The sequence below is a fragment of the Falco peregrinus genome, chromosome 3 (genome assembly GCF_023634155.1).
Source record: "Falco peregrinus isolate bFalPer1 chromosome 3, bFalPer1.pri, whole genome shotgun sequence".
NCBI lineage: Eukaryota > Metazoa > Chordata > Aves > Falconiformes > Falconidae > Falco > Falco peregrinus.
The window spans coordinates 59,598,976-59,611,404 of NC_073723.1; the positions used below are offsets into that span (position 1 = coordinate 59,598,976).

General features: G+C 36.9%; 1 protein-coding gene across 2 annotated transcripts in view; it reads right to left on the minus strand.

Annotated features, from left to right (window-relative positions):
• Positions 1-12,429, minus strand: part of DLGAP1 (DLG associated protein 1) — a 430,204-nt gene that overhangs the window by 282,714 nt on the left and 135,061 nt on the right. The window lies entirely within an intron of this gene.

Here is a 12,429-nt window from a genome sequence, read left to right on the forward strand (position 1 = left end):
GTTACAGATGTCTTCCTAGAGACTGAAAGGGTAGTGATGATGGGAGATGAAACAGCAATAAAGATAACTGGCTTAAAACAGAGCTTCAGGAGAAAGGGTGGAAGGAAAAGAAGGAAGCATGGAACATGATACTAGGAATTCAATCAAGCAAAGACAATGCATTTTAGCCCAGGAGATAAGAGCCTTGCTTATCAACAAGGATCAACAGAAAATAACCTCAGTTTAGAGTAAGATAGTATTTTTAGAACTGCTTAAGTGAAAAACTTCTAAAACTTGTGAGAAACTTGCTACTGATTTTGTCTAGACTGCAATTGGTGCTATAGAGTGCAGCACAACGTAGCTATTTGTCAGCTAGTTTGTATACAATAAGCAGTTTGGTCATGGTAACACAAGATCCAGCAAAACGTGCAATGCTCTGAGCTCCATGTTATTAAAATTTATTTATGTTAGTACTTAAGCAGGTGAGCATATTTTTGCAGTTGAGAAATAACTATAATGACATTGGACCAGCTGGATCAGTTTTAGTGGAAGGGGCCCTGAAAAATGCTAAGAACTTCAAAATTCCCAGTGATAACAGACAATAGCCTGCTCAGAAGAACCCAGCAGGATAATAGAAAATGCTTTGCTTGGGCTCATGGACTAAAGCATATTTTTTAATAGAGTCAGATGTGAGCAGCAGGGAAGGGAATAGGAGGATTTATTCCAAGTTGTGCATTCTTTGGGACGTACCACATACATTGCAGAAGGCTCTTTCTCTGTATACCTACACACTCTGCTCACCAATAACATAAGAAGACAACAAAATCTTAATTTCCTCAGACACCAAACCACCAGTAGATACCATCTAGGGAAGGCATGGGGGAAAAGAATTTAGTAAACACTCACATACCCGAAACTGTATTTCTAGGAAGGCCTTGCACAGTAGGAAGCTGCCTGGGGCAGGAACTGCTTACTCAGATGCACCCATTTGCAGTTCTTCCTGCAAGCTCAAACCAATGAAAACCAGGTATCTCTTCCCCCTAGCCCTCCAGCAATGAAATGCATTGGGGGAATGTTAGAATAAAGACTTTAAAGTCTTTCTATCCTCAGTATTTAACAGAGTACTCCCTAGGTAAGAGCACAATGAAACCTACTAGTCCAGTAGCAGCAAAGTAGCTGAAGAGCTTTTCCACCTGCAGCTTCCCCTCATCTGCTTGCGAGTCCCTTCCTGTTTGACTTGCCAACTCAATGGCACCTGTAGCCACTCCCTAATCCTACACCACCAAATGCAGTTTAGCTTGAACTCCTTTCCATTATTTCTTCATTGTTGATTTTCTTCTTCTTTTCTTTTTAAAATGGGCCTTTTTAAGAGAACAAAGCTGGGGAGCAACCAAGTTTCATAAGCATATTTGACTTGATTCTACTAAGGATCATCCAAACTACAGTCTTCTATATTACAGAGAAAAGCTGCTATGTCAGAAAAAGGATTAGCTACTTGCAAAATAAAACAAGAAGCAATTACAGATGACATGATCTTTCACCTAAAGTTCTTCTTTTAGGCACAGAATCCGAGAAATAAAAATACCTAAAATCATTGCCTTTTACAGTCTTTTGAAAAGCTCCTTTGAAATACTGTGCTATTTTTTTATCGCATTGAATAGGTGTAATATTTTATAAAGGCTGAACAAACTTACAGTCTACCAAAGTAAAAATGGTAGTTTATCATTTATGAAGGGATGATTCACAGTCTTTTAACAACTTTTTAACACTTAGATTCTGTTGCACTTTGGATTGAAACCAATGTGCTTAATTCAATTAAAATTATCTTTTCATGAGAAAGTAAAAAGCTCTTTCATGCAGTTATTCATGTATTCAGGCCCAGTGTCCCTTTTAAAGAAAATGACATATATATGTTAATGTTTCAAAAAGTATTTTTAATATAATTATATTAAAGATGTAATTATGAATCTTAAATTTAAAAATTCATATCGGCATGTACTGCTCATATAGAAATAATACATCTGGAACAAGTCGTGAAAGGGTACAGATATAAATATATCATAATTTCATAAATAGAGCTTCTGGAGATATTTCATGATAATCATATTCTCTAAACATTATAAAATCAGTAAAATTGTTTTTTTCTGACTATTTTGTGATGTTTATTTTCTCCTGAATTGTATCTCCAGCCAAGAGACAGCTGCTACTTTCTAGTTAATTGTCCTCTAGAGAAACACAGTTGGTTAAACAGCCTTTAAAAACTACTGTTGTTATGGCACTTTATGGACCACATCTGAACGTGTATGAAAAGCAAAGAAATTTCATAAGAGCCCCCTAAATGCTGTCAGAAATTTAGTTCTTCTTATGTCATAGTTGAATTGCCTGTTTATGAAATAAAAGCTGACACAACCATCAGTGAAAATGCAGCCATTCTTGGACTCCTTTATAAATGAACTAATGAAACCGAATGCTCATTCACACTCAGCATTAGCACTTCAGGGAAATATTCATAATTTCCTAAAACTTAAACGGAAAGAGGTCTTGCCTTGATAAAATCTGAGAAAAGAAAGCCAAGGTTCCCACATTCCAACATGGATGTTGAGGATACAGAACCAGAAAGACCTCTACAACAAATTATTATAGTTGACACATTTATTCAGTTTTGACACACAGCCTTCTCCTTTACCACTTCTAAAGAGATTGTCCTTGAAAAGGCAAACAAACTCCAGGCTTCTGGAGGGAACAAAGACTACTGTAAATCCAGGTGAAGGAGCATATCCTTTCACAGGCCGTCCTTTTTGTGGAGAAAATGGAGAAAAAATTGCCCATTGCTAAGATTATACGCTCCAATCTATCATATTTTAAAGCTTTATAAATACAGCAATTCAAAAAGACTGTTGCTTATGGCAACAAATATAACACAGTACAGATGGGAGGGGAAAAAACATTACTGCAAACCCATCATTGTGCTTAGCAAATGTGTACCTCTGAGTGCATGTTTGGGTTTGATAAAGGAAGAAAAAGACAGACATTAATGTTGCAGTAATAAGGAGTACACTTGTCCGTGTTTACATACCCTAAGTGACCCTGAGAAGGCCTTCTATAATTTAAACACAGGCACTTATCTTGCAAAAGTGTGTCTCAAGACTATAAACTGATAAGGCATACTTAATTTAAATGGACAGCAAATAAACTTGCTATCAGCTAATTAGCTCACTAAGTTTCCTTTTAGTTAGTAATATTTCAAAGAATAAAGCAGTAAATATTACCAAGGAAAATGAAAATGTTCCCACTAAAGATCAGCCCTTCAGTAAAACCACAGCAAGCTGAACAGTTATGACTGTGCCAGCGCATGTTTGGCTGACAGAAAATAATGCAATATATAGTAACTGCATAATCATTACCCAAAGAAAGATGAATCTTCAGTAATGGCACAAACATGTTTCCCTTTGATCTACTATGGTAGATAAGATTTTACTAACTACAGAAATAACCTGACCAAAGTGTACTCATATAATTTGTTTGACATAACAGCAACATCAAAGGATCATGGTGCCCCGATCCTCCACCTACTGGCAAGAGAACTGAAATTACATTCCCCCTTTCACCAGCAGTAGTTTTTGCTGCTATGACTACGAAACTATTTTTAATTTTGGCAGATGCTTATGAAAAGATGAGGTTTTATTACAGCTGTTATCACTGCTGTTGGTACATCTTTGCCCTATGCAGTAATATAGGCACAACAGTGCTCAATGTTTATTCTTCTGCAGCAAAGTCCAATATACATAGTCGCTTTAGATTCCCTCTCCCACCACAACCATTGGTCATGCAAACTGGATGCACACTTGAGTGAGCTGTTAGGTTTCCTCTGTCTTGCCTATCACCATCAGCCTTGCACATGCCAAACAACCACACCACAACTCACTTTACTTAAACATGGTCTGTAAGAACTCAGTCAACACAGGAGAAGGAGTGCATGAAGGAATATAATGTAGTCCTCTCTGCCCTAGCAGCACTGGCTTAGGCACGCCTAATTTTGCACACAAACTCATGTAGATGCAAACCTGATTCGTAAATAGCTCGATTTTTATATAATTACAGGTTAGAAGCCATTGTTGACAAGTTTTAACAGTGAAATTGGTGTGGTGTCTCATACTGGAAACCCGGGTAACATGCAGCTTGCGGAGTTCACAGACTATTATGCTAGCATTTGTGAAAGGCAAATTTTTACATGTTTTCAGGAAGGCAGATGAGTACTCTAGAAGCATTAGAAACATAAAAAATGACTGTTTTCACTTTGAAATACTTTGAGAGATGTAGGAACAAGGAAATATAAAGCAAAGGGCATGGCCTTGGTACCATGCCTGAAATACGGTGCATGTGACATCAGCTTTTGAAGATCCCATGAGAATTTTACAGATCTGTAAGAACAGAAGCGGTGGATGTAAAGATAAAATATAAAGTACTGGGGAACAGCCTACACAGCATTGCAAAGGGAAGTCATGCTTCATTATGCAGCATGTGTTCTTTGAAGGGGTTTATGACCATGTGGATAAGGATGATCCATTCATCTACTGAACTTCTACTTGGATTTCCAAAATTATTTTGAAAATTTTCTTCACAGAAGAAAAAAGCAGTAGCACAAAAAAAGAAGACACTTGCCCAGATACAGTATTGATTAAAAAACATGAAAAGGAAAGTTCTCACATTGGAAAGAAACTTCCCATAAAATCAAATCTCTTATCTGGGAAAAAATGCTGTTAAGCATTTTCATAAATGATAAAGAAAAAAAGGTGTGTAATGAACTCACTTAAAGTCTGATGATGTTACTACATTCTACCAGGTAATAAATGTGGACAAACTGCAAAAAACTGCAGAAAGATCTTACCAGGTTAAGCAGTAGTGCGACTGTAGAAATTCAGTGTGTATATAAGGAAAGTAAGACCAGTGGTGAAAAAACATTCCTAATTTACACATAACAAGATGGCCTCTAGGTATTAGAAGCTAGATACTATGGCTATTGCCCTTTCAGAAAAATGTCAGCTGAGTGACCAGCAATGTTGGGAATTACCTGGAATGGAATAAGGAATAAGAACTTCCTTAGGTCACTAATTGAATAAGTAGTCCACCTGCATCTGGTATACAGCATGCAGTTTTGCTCCACCATCTCAAAGTGATTCAGTAGAACTAGAAAAGGGCAGTGAGCATGATCAGTGTTTTGGAAATGTTTCTACAGAAAAAAAAGCAGCAAAATCGGTTGGAATTTGTCAGGCTGGAAAAGTGACTTTTGAAATTATGGAACAGAGAGTGTGAAAAGGGTTCAGTTCCTCAGTTTGTAATACAGAGCGAGAAGGCCATCAAATGAAGCTACCAGAGCACAGGTTTCAAACAAACAGGAGGCAATTCTTCATGTAACATCTCATTAATCTGTGTACATTCTTGCCATCTTGTGGATGTTAACAGTTTACATGGTTCAAACAGGAAACTGAAAATGTCCATAGTTGAAAATGTATCCTTCCACTGAATATAAAGACACCACTTCTGTCAAATGCAGTTCTTGTCCAGGAACCCTGTCCAAAGCAAATGATTAGAAGCCAAGGGAATATTATGGAAAGTTTCATTGTGAGCTTTCACAGTTTTTACGTATCTCCCTAGGCTTCTGCGTTTGGTCATTGTTGGAAACAGGATACTGATATAAGTATACTTGGCCTGAGCCATTTCCAGGTGCAGTGAATTAATGATTTGATGCAAGCCTTAATATGATGCACATTGTCAATGTTTGTAGCCATCTACCATTTCAGAACTTTAAAAAAATATTATTATTATTATTGTTATTATTATTACTTGCTGTTTTTTTTAGGCAGAACATTTTCAAGAACTTTGGTCAATCTTTTGGAGGCTGCTAGGGTACCCAGCTAGTTACACATTCCATCCTTAAGTTATCTGAAATGCAGATTTAACCTACCTGTGTTTATAGCCTCCTTTATGTCTTTTAGGAAGTCCAAAGAACGAGATTTTCACAATTTGTTGAATGCAGCCACTTTATCAAATAGTTTTCTCTCATTATGGAATTGACAATGAAGATTATGCTTGATTTTTCTGAAACTGTGATTGCAATTTCTTCTCAGCCTGGGGCTGAGACTATCACAGTCAGTCACAAACTAATAAAATGACACCACGCTGTCCGTACACATGCTGGAAAATCTGCCCAAGAATGACTTTAGACTTGAGCAAAAAAAGCAATCACTGAATCAATGTATTAGTTTTCTAAGACCAGTAGAACACTGTAGGGTTCTACCAACATTCACCATCTCATTGAAGACCATTTAAATAACAGGGTCACATACATTCCTTGACAAAGGATGGATACTTTTATTAGGGACAATTTTACTATAAAGTCCTTTGAAAGGAGTGTCAGGATCTGGGACTGAAAAAACCCTTCTGTTCCCAATTCCATGGACTAAATATTGTAGTTTTAAACTTTTTGCTGCAACTTCAAGGTTTTGATTTGGTTTTCATAGCACCTAACCTGGGTCACTGAATTTTGGTGAGTAAATTAGGAAGAAAGAAAAAAAAATCACATGCCAGCAGAGAAAGCCAGGCATGTGATTCAGGTCAAGAGCACAACCTTGGTATCGGATCAGCCTTCCAGAGTCCAGGCTCTGAAATGAAGACTGGTTTGAAGAAGACCCTTCTTCCAATTTAGGACATCCCCCCACCTTCAGTGCTACTATTTTGAATGACTGATAAGAATATCCTTCAGTAGCACCTTCACAACACACAACCATATCACTACAACCATCAGATTTCTAGGGGACTAGCCATGATGCCGCAGCTGAGTCCTACTTTCCAGGCTGGACTGGGAAAGCCTATTAGACACTGATGCGTATGTACCTTTTCCTCATAGGCACAGACCCCTCAAAAGAGAAGTGAAAATAAAAAGCTTTGATTTGAAACAATGACATGCTTTCTGTAGGAAGAAGAAATACCTTCAATCTACTTTAAATCATTTTCACTGGTGTAAACCAGCATTTTGTTGGATGATTGAACTCATGGAAAAGAAACTCATTGGGAAAGAAAATTTCATCTGAATTTTCTGAGGAGGATCTTTATCATTTGTTCACCTCAGCAAGATTCTATCTTATTCTGCAGCTCAGCAACTTTGAAATAATTGTTTTCTATCCATTCATTTAGAATTTTGGATGGAACTCCTATTGTGACAGGATGCAGATTTTTTAGTATGAATAGAGTCTTTTGTTAACATTTATATCCAATAATTCAGGATCCAGCTGCTCCATAAATAATGTCAAATCATCTTCACCATCTGAAAGACTGAGTAATCTAATATTAGACTTGTGGCTTCATGTCAGAGAATTTTATTCACCTTTAGAAGGCTACTAGCAGTTTGAGATAAAACATCTGTTTTGCAATCCCCCTCTGTTTCGGTGCTTCCAGCTTTAAAGGTTTTGGTGTATACCACATCTGTCCAAGTTTCCACATTTGATAAATGTAGTCTTGCAAAATCCATTTACTATCCAAAGCTGTTACAGCACATGTACACATTAAAATGTTCTGCTAATCTGCTTCATCAATAAATTACTGAAATGGCTTTTTCTAGGCTTCAATCACAGGAGAAATGGCTAAACGACCACAGAAATGAGATTGTATTATATTTATTTTCCCCTCTCTCTACAAGATGAGGTCATTCAGTATGCTCGGGCCAGATTTTGTTCTCTCATTACCCTTCAATCTGTCAGAGGCCAGAGCCTAGGTAGAACATCTGAACAAATGACCAAACTTTCCATAATACTCAAAAGTGGCAAATATCACAGTGAAGTCACATCGTAAAAGAGGCTCAAGAAGAACATCGCACTTGCTGCGATGTAAAATTTCCCTGTCAAGAAAGACAAAAGAATATTAATAGCTTTTTGCTGTGTGCTTATTGAAATACTTCCCAGACCACTTGCAAGGTCCTTTATTAAGAACAATAACCTTTCTTCCTGAGATCAGTGACACGGTTTTAATACAGAACACCTTATCAAGTGAGGTTTGTTCCATTTTTGTTACTCTAGGCAATGAATTCTAGAATAGCAGTGATCCAAATATAAGCAATTTCTAGACATAAAATATGACTGCAACTATCATTCAAACAAATTACCTCCAGATTGCCAAGAATCACAAACATAGCTCTTGGTCTGAAAAATAATCGTGATGCAGTGTGATCTTAAACAAAATGCTTTAGAAGTGAAAGAAAGGACATTGACAACAATCAGGTCACAAAGGTTTCTGGGAGAACTCTGTGCCAGTATTGATGTTATTTTTGTTTGCTTATCTCATCTTTTGCTTCTTACAGTCAGGAAAGAAGAAATGAGGGACAATTTGTTATGACTGTTCTACAAAATCTTTGGAAGTGATTGTATGGAAAAGTCTACAGACTCTGTGGCCATATTTCTGCTAGAATCATAGGAAAAAAAATTTTAAGGACAAAAAAAGCATTAAACATGGGACTGAGGCTGGAAGGAAGAGTAGAAAAGAGGGAAAATGCAAAGACTTGCTAAATATGTACAAAGGACCATTTATTTTCTTCATCTGCATTTTCTCTGTTACAGTAGTTTTGTTTTCCACTGTGGTTTTTAGTGGGTCTTGAAATTTATACTATCACATCTGCATAGACTGTCAGTCCATCCTCAGTTAACAACCATTAAGTATCATAGTAGTAACATAATATTGCATGACAGAGTATATCACCTGAACTGTCACCATAAAAGCTGTCCTAAAACTTCGCAAGATGGCTGTCTGCAATATATCAGTTGCACAACAGGCATTTACAGCAGCTCTAGAAAATTTACAAAAGTGTGAGAAAGCAATACAGAAGTATCTTTTTTTCTGAAGTATTAATAGTAGTAACATGAAACTTTTCCAGTAAAGCCATTTGGCAGCTGTACGACCATATCGAAACCTGCACTGTTAGGTACTTTACATTTAATTGCTTGCTGTTACCTAGCTTCCTTATCAATTTCTTTCTTCTCCTAACTAAATTAATCTTTAAAGCTGACTCATCTTCTTCACTGAAAAAAAATTGTGCCCCTGTTGTACATCTTGTCCTGTAAAAATTAACTGTGATGATATATATTCCTATTTAATACAAAGCTTCTTGAACTAGGAGATTTTTGGTTGGACTAATATCTTCCTCTTGCTTAACAGGAAGCTATGCAATGTTTCTTATAATCTCCTCTCTTTCTGATCCCAAAATTTCTGACTTTCAAATTACATTGAGAATTTCCCTGTGGTTGCTAACAAGGTTGATCACAAGCCAGGACCTTATTCTTTGCAAGCAGGAATACAGATTAGTTCAGTCTGCCTATGCAGGCAAACAGTGGTCAAGACTTTCACTTAATCTCCTGTGACGTGAATGAAGAAGCACACTAAATTAGCTGTGTGGAATGATTGAATCACTACAGTTGAATGATCAAATGCCTGCATGAGCTGCCATAGAAGCTCAGGTCACTAATGAGACTTTTCTGCTTTACTGAATCAGTTAGTTGGAGTTTCAGGTCTTTTTTTTTTTTTTTTTAGCACTGTTCAGAAGCAAGAGCTGGGCTCACCTGAATAAAGAAGAAAACACACCATTTCCGTTTGTTGCCTTTTAAATTGAATTCAATGCTTTTACAATAGGTACTAAGAGTTCAGTTTTTCAACACGATTCAAATTGCATCAGAAAACTGGATCATTTGCTTTTAATCTACTGGGGTAGCTGCTTGCAAATGCTTTTTAATTCCACATTGCCACAGAACAAACAGAACAAGCTGTTGCTTAATGTTAGCACAGAATGTAAGTACTTGAAAGCACTTCTATAGAAAGAAATTAAGATGCTAAAATAAGCACCATTTAATTCCAAATGTTAAAGTTTTGCATCAGTGCATAATACTACAGAAATGAACTAAAATTTCCAAAATAAAGAAAGGATGCATGCTAAAATGCCAAGCATCTAGCCTAGAATCTCTTGATAAAACATTTGACAGCGGAGCCTTTAACTCAAGTTGGCCATTCAAAAACTGAAACAACCCACAAGGTTCAATCCCCTTTTAAAATCTTGTCCAACTTTATCTTTACAATCACCATGGAGCTGTAGCCTAAAGGATCTAATTCCATTTGACTTAACAATATCTGGGAGACAAATTGCCTATTTTACGTTCTACAAATTATTATAAAAGCATTTGCAAGTTCTTCAGTGTATTATTGCATGTTGATACGCTCACTCAGGAAATAAATCTCTCCCTTATGGAATTTCTTCTGAACATTCGTTAAAAGAAAAAGAGTGTTTCTCATTTAGGACCATCAGATATCAGGACAAATTATGATGAGTTAAATGCTCATGATGTGGAAAGAAGATTTTAATGCCATCCTTAAGGATATATCTGACTTTTTACAGAAGATGCAGTAACTGGGAAAACTTTATGCTTTAGAACATCAGAATTTTAAATGATCCAGTAAACCTTCTTCACCCTTAGAAAGACCAGCATTTTAGTGACACAGCTAAACCTAAACTGCATAATGAAACTCAGTTCAATTTGAAACAGGGAAGAGATTATCTGCTAAAACATGGAAGCCTGAGTGGAACTCTGAAACTCTTTAAAAGTAACTGTGTTATTAGGTGTTCAACAGCACATGAATCTGATGGGGGCTAGACTGGTTCAAGGAGAATAAGCTGAAGGCAAATTTATACCATCAGATCGCAGCTTCTGTTGCTAATGGGCATGACAGTTCCTACCTACTTTACTACTGATTGAGAGCTGCTTAGTGTAGCAACACTCATGAACTCTGCTAAATTAAATTTCTATTTCCAATTAACAACAGGCAGGAAAGCACCCTGTCAGTCAGCTTTTAACAGCCATTACATTCCACATTGCAAAAAAGTCACTCTAAATTTTAATGTCTTTTCCAAGGCTATTTCAGGAAACTTACAAGATGGCATACATTAAACTAAGCAGAATAAACAGCCCTGAACTGTATATGAAGGTTCAATACGGTAACAAAAGGGAATTGGTGCCACCAAAGGCATCAGTCATAGACCCACGTTTTTGGTTGAGTGACTCAGAGTGGAAGTAAGGAAGCAAAGCTCTAATCATGACTGAACTCAAAATTTGCCCCATTCCGTGTTTCTGGTTACATTTACTATTACCAGGAGTGGTGGCTCCCATCTGGCCTGATCACCCAAGAGGATTCCTTTCCACAGAAAGCAGGACTTTGGAAGCAGGGCAGAAGGAAAGAGGCACTCCTTGGTCTCAACCAGCAGGGTGCTGGGTCACAGCTGGAATGTCTTCCCATATTGGGGAAATGAAGGAGCATTTCTACTATGAATTATAGCTTCTCACCTTCAAGCCACCACAGCCACCCTACCTGTACAACGTTTCAATATTTGTTGCTCGGTATGAATGGCCTTGGCTCATCTTTTCCTTAGGCAATAGGACATTACCGAACACAAGACTTGGCATGGCAGACAGAAAACATAATCACAGCTTGCCAGAAACGAGGTTTGCCAAAATTGATACGACTTCCTTATTCAACCTTAATGTTATATTCACTGTAAGTCTTTGGTATTTTTATTACCTACAGCAGCAATCAGCATAAATCTGGACAGCTTCATAGTAAGAAATACCACTCTGAGAAGCAGTTTCTGTTCTGATGACATCACTGTTGTAGCGATACAAGAACTTAGTGAAATATATGAAATCAGCACATGAAAAACATTCACCAGATGAAATTCAAGGCATCCATGAGACATATTTCTACAAGTCTATCTTGATTTATAACAACTGAGGTTTTCACCTAAAATATTTGATAGTTATAAGTGACAAACCAGGGTAGGGGGTTCTGGGTGAAAAATGTTACACTGTCATCAACATATGCTAAAAGATGCACTATATTTAATTCAGAAGTTCTATGTAAACAGCAGAGATAATGTAAAATGAAGGATCTCTAGGATACAGGACTGCCACCCAGAACAGTATGCTTGTCCAAGATTTCTCTGGGTTTCTCTCTAGAATAATTTTTAAAGTATTACACCATAAACCTGAATCCCCATGGAGCTTTCCCTCTGAATCGCTGCATGTTTCGCATGAGGGTCTATACAAATTCAGCCTGGCAATGGCCAATAGTACTCCTTGCCTATCTCTGAAATATTATTTGGCGTACTATTATATGCAAAACAGAACATAAGCACATAATAATAACATTTACCAGAGACAAAAAAAGAGTAAATTGAAATTTAGGATTTTATCACCAAAAATATTTTAAAAGATTTATTAAAAAACCCAAAATATACAAGTTTCAGAGGAAATGTATTTAGTTGTTAGACGAGACAAATGGAATTGACATAATCTGGGGTAACAGCCTATTTTTTGTGAAGGTCTTATTTTATATGATTGTGCAAATTACTTATTTCTCTAC